This window comes from Crocuta crocuta, unplaced genomic scaffold (genome assembly GCF_008692635.1).
Source record: "Crocuta crocuta isolate KB4526 unplaced genomic scaffold, BGI_CrCroc_1.0 scaffold797, whole genome shotgun sequence".
In the NCBI taxonomy this organism is placed as follows: domain Eukaryota; kingdom Metazoa; phylum Chordata; class Mammalia; order Carnivora; family Hyaenidae; genus Crocuta; species Crocuta crocuta.
The window spans coordinates 52,861-62,626 of NW_027529224.1; positions in this window are offsets into that span (position 1 = coordinate 52,861).

The window sequence follows — 9,766 nt, forward strand, 5'->3', positions numbered from 1 at the left end:
TTTGACAAAGCAGGAAAGAATATCCAATGGAAAAAAGATAGCCTTTTTAACAGATGGTGTTGGGAGAACTGGACAGCAACATCCAGAAGAAGGAAACTAGATCAATTTCTCACACCATACACAAAAATAAACTCAAAATGGATAAAGGACCTGAATGTGAGACAGGAAACCATCAAAACACTAGAAGAGAATGCAGGAAACAACCTCCTTAACCTCCACCGCAGCAACCTCTTGCTTGAAACATCCACCAAAGCAAGGGAATCAAGAGCAAAAATAAACGATTGGGACCTCATCAAGATTAAAAGCTTCTGCACGGCAAAGGAAACAACCCACAAACCTAATAGGCAACCAACGGGATGGGAAAAGATAATTGCAAATGACATATCAGATAAAGNAGATACTTGCAAATCGAATCCAGCAACACATAAAAAGAATCATTCACCAAGATCAAGTGGGATTCATTTCTGGGTTACTAGGCTGGTTCAACATTCGCAAATCAATCAATGTGACACATCACATCANATGCCTAGGAGCACATGGACCCCAATGTTCATAGCAGCCCTCTCACCAATAGCAAAAACATGGAAAGAGCCTACGTGTCCATCAATGGACAAATGGATCAAGAAGATATGATTTATCTTTACAATGGAGTACTACATGGGAATGAGAAAGAATGAAATCTGGCCACGTGTAGCAACATGGATGGACCTTGAGGGTGTTATGCTGAGCGAAATAAGTCAGGCAGAGAAGGACAAATATCATATGTTTGCATGTATAGGAAGATTAGGAGGAATTTAACGGAGGACCATGGGGGAGAAGAAGGGGGAAAATAGTGGGGGAAAGGGGGAGAGGCAAACCATGAGAGACTCTTGAATTATGACAAAAACTGAGGACTGATGGATGTGTGGGGGGAGGGGGGATAGGCACGGAGAGGGACACTTGTGGGGATTAGCACTGGGTGTTATATGGAAACCAACTTGACAATAAACTATTTGTAAAAATAATAANATCAAGGATCGGAAGAATAAATGTAGTTAAGATGTAATTACTACCCATAGCTATCTACACATTCAATGCAATTCCAATCAAAACTGCNGAAAATAGTGGGGGAAAGGGGGAGAGGCAAACCATGAGAGACTCTTGAATTATGACAAAAACTGAGGACTGATGGATGTGTGGGGGGAGGGGGGATAGGCACGGAGAGGGACACTTGTGGGGATTAGCACTGGGTGTTATATGGAAACCAACTTGACAATAAACTATTTGTAAAAATAATAATAATAATAATAATGGGGAAATAGGGAAAAGAGAGAGAGAGAGGCAAATTGAAAAATATACTCTTCAGGTGTCTGGGTAGTTCAGTTGATTAAGTGTCTGATTTGGCTCAGGTCATGACCTCAGGGTTTGTGGGTTTGAGCCTTGCACCAGGCTTTCTGCTGTCAGCACAGAGCTTACTCTGGATCCTCTGCCACCCTCTCTTTCTGCCCCTACTCCTCAAAAAAATTAAATAAACATGTAAAAAGAGAAATAGATTCTTAACTATAGATAACAAACTGATGGTTATCAGAGGGGAGATAAATCAGGGGATAGGTTAAATAGTTGAAGTGGTGGGGATTAAGGAGTGTACTGGTCATGATAAACACTGGGTGATGTATGGAATTGTTGCATCACTGCATTGTACCCTTGAAACTAATATAACACTGAATGTTAACTACCTGGAATTAAAGTTAAAACTTTAAAAAGTTATAGCTTTATTAACATACTATGTATGAAATTCATAAAAAGTTGGTTATGTATAATCATATGTATTAGTGTGCAAATATTTTGGGGTCCTATTCACAAATGTTGTATGATAATATTAAAATATGTTCCTTGACTGTATAAATGATTATCTATTCCTTTAAGATTGTTTTTATACATTAAATAAGATAAACAAACAGCTGATACAAAAAACAAGTTAAATTATTTTTAAATAGCTGATAGCTCTACCAGTGCATTCTCAGTAATGGGAAAGCCCAGCTTTAATATTGGAAGGGATCTTAGACTTTCAACTACATGTTTTGTGAGCCATCGATCTCATGCTGGAGGCCACTCAAGAGGCCGGAATATTTAGAATGGAAACCCAAGTCTCAATCAGTCAAACCCCATGACCCTCTGGAAAGTTTCTAAAAATAGGGCATGAAATATTCAGTTCTCTCCACTGTTTACATTTTTAATGTAGTTATTCCTCAAAGCCTGGAAATAGTGAACACAGCACGTCTGTGTGTACCCCAATCCAGTGTAAAAATACAACTGTGAAGTGAGGCTGCCTTTGCTTGAGGCAGCCCAAGCATGGCTAACTCACAAGAGCATTCAGAACTGAGAGAGGACTTTAACCTCAACAGTGGATGGAAATCAAGTTATCACTGGCACCATGGAAATCTTACAGGGGAAACAAATATTCCCATAGATTGAGCACTTCCACACATTTTGGTGGGCTTATAAAGTGGCACATTTTGAGAATGGGAAAAATAGTTGGGGAGAAGGAGGGAGGCAAACCATGAGAGACTCTTGAATGCTGAGAACAAACTGAGGGCTGATGGGGGTGGAGGAAAGCGGGGTTGATGGGAATGGAGGAGGGCACTAGTTGGAATGAGCACTGGGTGTTATATGGAAACCAACTTGACAATAAACTGTTTAAGAAAAAGTAAAGTGGCAAATTTTGAGGTCAATTTTGCTAATGTCTACCAATTTCTAAATTTGAACATCTTTTGACCCAACAGTTCCAAATCCAGGAATCTGATCTACAGAAATATTGATACCAGCACCTAAATATACGTTAGTATGTTCACTGCAGCAGTGAAAGCAGGGGTGAAATACCACATGCTAGCTACTAAGGAGAACAGATAAAGTATGGTCTGTTTATACTATGGGTACTGTTGCACCATGTATTTTACAAGGAGTGTATGTTATTTTTTTGTAATTAAAGAAGTAAGCCAATGTTTTTTTTCCATCTGCCTCACGCAAATGGAAAGAATTACAAGAAGGGGCGCCTGGGTGGCTTAGTCGGTTAAGCGTCCGACTTTCGCTTAGGTCATGATCTCGCGGTTCGTGGGTTCGAGACCCGCGTCGGGCTCTGTGCTGACTGCCAGCTCAGAGCCTGGAGCCTGTTTCGGAGTCTGTGACTCCCTCTCTCTCTGACCCTCCCCTGCTCACGCTGTCTCTCTCTCTCTCCTAGAAATAAATTAAAAAAAAAAAAAAGAATTACAAGAAAATAGCAACGTGGATGGAACTAGAGGGTGTTATGCTGAGTGAAATAAGTCAGGCAGAGAAGGACAGATACCATATGTTTGCACATATAGGTGGATTAGAAGGAAGCTAATGGAGGACCATGAGGGATAAGAAGGGGAAAAATATTTGGGGAGAGGGAGGGAAGTAAATCATGAGAGACTCTTGAATGCTGAGAACAAACTGAGGGTGATGGCGGTGGGGGAGACGGAAAGGGTAGTGATGGGCATGGAGGAGGGCACTAGTGGGGATGAGCACTGGGTGTTATATGTAAACCAACCTGACAATAAACTGTTTAAGAAAAAAATTAAAAAATAAAATTAACTATGTAATTGCAAGTCAAAATCATCTGCTTGGATAATTTTTTTTTTACAGTTATAACAATTGTTTTGTTTTATTAAGAACTCTTAAGTAACCTTGAGGTTTGTCGTAACACACACATCCTAGGCACCGCATTTATCAGAAAACCCCTATATTTGTACACTTCTCTCCTATTCCTATATGCTTGCTTTATACTTGATTTAAGTTGCTTGACCTGAGTGAAGTTNTAAATCATGAGAGACTCTTGAATGCTGAGAACAAACTGAGGGTGATGGCGGTGGGGGAGACGGAAAGGGTAGTGATGGGCATGGAGGAGGGCACTAGTGGGGATGAGCACTGGGTGTTATATGTAAACCAACCTGACAATAAACTGTTTAAGAAAAAAATTAAAAAATAAAATTAACTATGTAATTGCAAGTCAAAATCATCTGCTTGGATAATTTTTTTTTTACAGTTATAACAATTGTTTTGTTTTATTAAGAACTCTTAAGTAACCTTGAGGTTTGTCGTAACACACACATCCTAGGCACCGCATTTATCAGAAAACCCCTATATTTGTACACTTCTCTCCTATTCCTATATGCTTGCTTTATACTTGATTTAAGTTGCTTGACCTGAGTGAAGTTTGAACTAATTCTTGTAGTCTCCAGTTCTGCATTGGATAATCTTTTTTTAATGGATTTTATTTTATTTTATTTTATTCTTTTTAAATAGTTTATTGTCAAGTTGGTTTCCATATAACACCCAGTACTCATCCCAACATGTGCTATCCTCCAAGTCCATCACCTCCCTTCCCCTCTCCCCCACCCCATCAGCCTTCAATTTGTTCTCAACATTCAAGAGTCTCTCATGGTTTGCTACCCTCCCTCTCCCCAACTATTTTTTCCCCTTCTCCTCCTCCATGGTCCTCTGTTAAGTTTCTCCTAATCCTCCTATACGTGCAATCATATGGTATTTGTCTTTCTCTGCCTGACTTATTTCGCTCAGCATAACACCCTCAAGGTCATCCATGTTGCTACACATGGCCAGATTTCATTCTTTCTCATTGCCATGGAGTATTCCATCGTATAGATAAACCACATCTTCTTGGTCCATTCGTCTGTTGATTGACACTGAGGCTCTTTCCATGTTTTGGCTATTGTTGAGAGTGCTACTATGAACATTGGGGTCCATATGCCCCCTATGCATCAGCACTCCTGTATCCCTTGGGTAAATTCCTAGCAGTGCTATTGCTGGGTCATAGCGGAGTTCTATTGTTACTTTTTTGAGGAATCTCCACACTGTTTTCCAGAGGGGCTACACCAGTTTACATTCCCACCAACAGTGTAGGAGGGTGCCCCTGGAGGAGAAAGCAGGAAGCAACCCCCTTGACCTCAATTGCAGCAATTTCTTACTTGATACATCCCCAAAGGCAAGGGAATCAAGAGCAAAAATGAACTATTGGGACCTTATCAAGATAAATACTTCTGCACCGCAAAGGAAACAATGAGTAAAACTAATAGGCAACCGACGGAATGGGAAAAGATAGTTGCAAGCGACATATCAGATAAAGGGCTAGTAAGCAGACATATTTAATCTATTCTCTTTATACCTGTTCTATATCTCCTTCTTTATTTTCCTTTTTCTCTCTGGATTAAGCTGTATAGTTTCTCTGCCTGGTCAATTTTCTTTTCTTTTCTTTTTCCCTACCTCTGTCATTTCTCTTTGTATGGTATAAGGCTCTTTCACCAACACTGCCTCCCCACCCCATTGGTTTTTCTGTTGTTGTTTTGTTTTGTTTTGTTTGTGTGTGTGTTTTGTTTATTTGTATTTTTGTCTTCTCTAGAGCTACATAAATCAACAAATCAAAGCACACCTAGCGGAGCATCCAAAACATCAATACAGTAGAGAAATAAAGCAACCAGAGTCACAATAACAGAGAGCAATTAACACACTCCAAAAACACCTCCTGAAAGGCCAGGCCCTGGACAGTGTATGACTCTTCGTTAAGATAGTAGTGCTTGCAGGTGCAGGACACATATCAAACTTTTAAAACATATAAGGGACAGAAAACTAGGCAAAATGATGAAACAGAAGAATTCTCCTCAAAAAAAAAAATTCCAGAAAGAAATGACAGCTAAAGAATTGATCAAAAAGAGATATAAGTAATATATCTGATCTATAATTTAGAATAATAGTCACAAGGCTTGAAAAAAGCATAGAAGACATCAGAAAATCTGTTGCTGCAGAGATGAAGGAACTAAAAAATAGTCGCGATGAATTAAAAAGTGCTATAAATGAGGTGCAAAATAAATTAGTTGTGGTGACAGTGAGAACTGAAGAGGCAGAGTGGAGATAAATGAAATAGAAGGTAAAATTATGTAAAAAGATGAAGCCAAGAAAAAGAGATAAAAAAATTCTAGACCACGAAGGAAGAATTAGAAAACTCAGTGATTCAATGAAACATAATAATATCCATATCATAGGAGTTTTAGAAGAAGAGGAGAGAGACAAAGGGGAGGAAGGTGTATTTGAACAAATCATAGCTGAGAACTTCCCCAATCTGGGGAAGGAAACAGACACTGAAATCCAAGAGGCACAGAGAATTCCCTTCAGACATAAAAGGAATCAATCTTCTGCACAACATATCATAGTGAAACTGGCAAAATACAAAGGTAAAAAGAGAATTCTGAAAGCAGCTAGTAACAAATAGGCTGTAACCTACAAGGGTAGACATATAAGGGTAATAACAAACCTATCTACTGAAATTTGACAGGCAGGAAGGGAGTGGCCGGAAACATTCAACGTGCTAAATAGGAAAAATATGCTGCCAAAAATTCTTTATCCAGCAAGCCTGTCATCCAGAATATAAGGAGAGATAAAGGCTTTCCCAAATAAACAGAAACTGGAGGAATTCATCACCACTAAACCAGCCCTACAAGAGATCCTAAGGGGGACTCTGTGAAAGGAATGTTGTAAAGACCACAAAGGACCAGAGACATCACTACAAGCATGAAACCTACAGATGACACAATGACTCTAAACCCATATCTTTCAATAATAACACTGAATATAAATGGACTAAGTGCTCAAATCAAAATACATAGGGTATCAGAATGGATAAAAAAGCAAGAATCATCTATTTGCTGTCTATAAGAGACCGATTTTAGACCTGAGGACACCTTCAGATTGAACGTGAGGGTATGAAGAACCATGCTACTGGAAGTCAAAAGAAAGCTAGAGTAGCCATACTTACATCAGACAAAGTAGATTTTAAACTAAAGGCTGTAACAAGAGATGAAGAAGGACATTATATCATAATTACAGGGTCTATCCATCAAGAAGAGATAATAATTATAAATGTTTACGCACCCAATTCAAAAGCACCCAAATATTTAACATTTTTTAATGTTTTATTTATTTTTGAGAGACAGATAGAGACATTGTGAGCAGGGGAGGGTCAGAGAGGGAGGGGGGGTTACAGAATCCGAAGACAAGCTCCAAGCTCTGAGCTAGCTGTCAGTACAGAACCTGATGTGGGGCTCGAACCCACGAACCGTGAGATCATGACCTGAGCCAAAGTCAGACGTTTTAACTGACTGAGCCACCCAGGCACCCCAGCACTCAAATATTTAATACAATTAATCACAAACATAAGCAATCTTTTAATAAGGATGTGGTAATTGCAGGGGACTTAAATACTCCACTTACAACAATGGACAGATCATCTAGGCCTAAAATCAATAAAGAAACAATGGCCCTGAATGATATACTGGACCAAATAGACCTGACAGATATATTCAGAACTTTTCATCCTGAAGCAGCAGAATACACATTCTTCTTTAGTGCACATGGAACATTCTCCAAAGTAGATCACATACTGGATAACAAAACAGCCCTCAATTCATATAAAAGAATTTAGATCTACCATGCACATTTTCAGACCACAATGCTATAAAACTTGAAATCAGCCACAGGAAAAAGTTTGGAAAACCTCCAAATGTATGGAGGTTAAAGAATACCCTACTAAAGAATTGAATGGGTCAACCAGGCAATTAAAGAAGAAGTTAAAAAATAGATGGAAATAAATGAAAATGAAAACATTGCAATCAGACCTGTCTCAAGAATTATGAAAAATCCCAAATACAAAACCTGACAGAACACCTTAAGGAACTAGAAGTAGAACATGAAAAAAACCCCAAGGTCAGCAGAAGAAGAGAAATAACAAGTATTAGACCAGAAATAAACAATATAGAATCAAAAAAAAAAAACCAAAAAAAACAAAAAAAAACAGCAAAAAACAAAACAGTAGAACAGATCAATTAAACTAAGAGCTGGTTCTTTAAAAAAATTTAAAAAAATTGATAAACCCCTAGCCAGACATCTCAAAAAGAGAGAGGACCCAAACAGATAAAATTATAAATTAAATAGGACTTATCACAAGCAATCCTTTAGAAATACAAACAATTATCAGAGAATACTATGTAAAATTATATGCCAACAAACTGGACAACTTGGAAGAAATGGACAAATTCCTAGATACCCATACACTACCAAGACTCAAATGGGAAGAAATAGAAAATTTGAACACATCAATATCTACTGAAGAAATTGAACCAGCTATCAAAAATCTCCCAAGAAATAAGAATCCAGGCCAGATGGCTTCCCTGGGAAATTCTACCAGACATTTAAAGCAGAGTTAAACCTATCCTTCTCAAGCTATTCCAAAAAATAGAAATGGAAGGAAAGCTTCTAGACTCATTTTATGAAGCCAGCATTACCTTGATTCCCAAACCAGACAAAGACCCCACAAAAAAAGAGAATTACAGGCTAATATCCCTGATCAACATGGATGCAAAAATTTCAACAAGATGCTAGCAAATCGAATTCAACAGTATATAAAAAGAATTATTCACCATGATCAAGTGGGATTTATTCCCGGGCTGCAAGCCTGGTTCAATATTCAAGAATCAATCAATGTGATGCATAACATTAATAAAAGAAAGATTAAGAACCATATGATTCTGTCAATAGATGCAGAAAAATAACTTGAGAAAATACAGCATTCTTTCTTAATAAAAACCCTCAAGAAAGTCAGGATAGAAGGAACATACCTAAACATCATAAAAGCAATATATGAAAAGCTCAAAGCTAATATCATCCTCAATGGGGAAAAGCTGAGAGCTTTCTCCCTCAGATCAGAAACACGACAGGGATGTCCACTCAGCACTGTTGTTTAACATTGTGTTGGGAGTCCTAGCATCAGCAGTAAGACAACAAAATGAAATAAAATGCATCAAAATTGGCAAAGATGAAGTCAAACTTTCACTTTTCACAGATGACATGATACTCTACTTGGAAAACCCTAGTCTCCATCAAAAAGCTGCTAGAACTGATACATGAATTCAGCAAAATTGCAGTATACAAAATCAATGTACAGAAATCTCTTGCATTTCTATACACCAATAATGAAGCAACAGAGAAATAAAGAAATTGATCCCATTTACAATTGCACTAAGAACCATAAAATATCGAGGAATAAACCTAACCCAGGATGTAAAAGATCTGTATGCTGAAAACTATAGAAAATTTATGAAGGAAATTGAAGAAGACACAGAGAAATGGAAAAAAAAATATTTCATGTTCATGGATTAGAAGAATAAATGTCATTTAACTGTCATTATTACCCAAAGCAAACTACACATTCAATGAAATTCCAATCAAAATTGCACCTACAGGGATGGGCATGGAGGAGGACACTTGTGGGGATGAGCATTGAGTGTTATGTGGAAACTAATTTGACAATAAACTATTTAAAAAAAATTGCACCTACAGTCCTCTGAAAGCTTTAATAATCTTAAAAAGTGTATGGAACCACAAAAGATTCCAAATAGCCAAAGTAATGTTGAAAAATAAAACCAAAGTGAGAGGCATCACAATCTAGACTTTAATTTTTTTTAATGTTTTTATTTATTTCTGAGAGAGAGAGAGAGAGAGAGAGAGAGAGAGAGCGTGAGCAGGGGAGGGTCAGAAAGAGGGAAACACAGAACCTGAAGCAGGCTCCAGGCTCTGAGCTAGCCGCCAGCACAGAGCCCAACGCAGGGCTCGAACTCATGAACCATGAGATCATGACCTGAGCCACAGTTGGACGCTTAACCAACTGAGCCACCCAGGTGCCCCAACACAATCTGAGACTTTA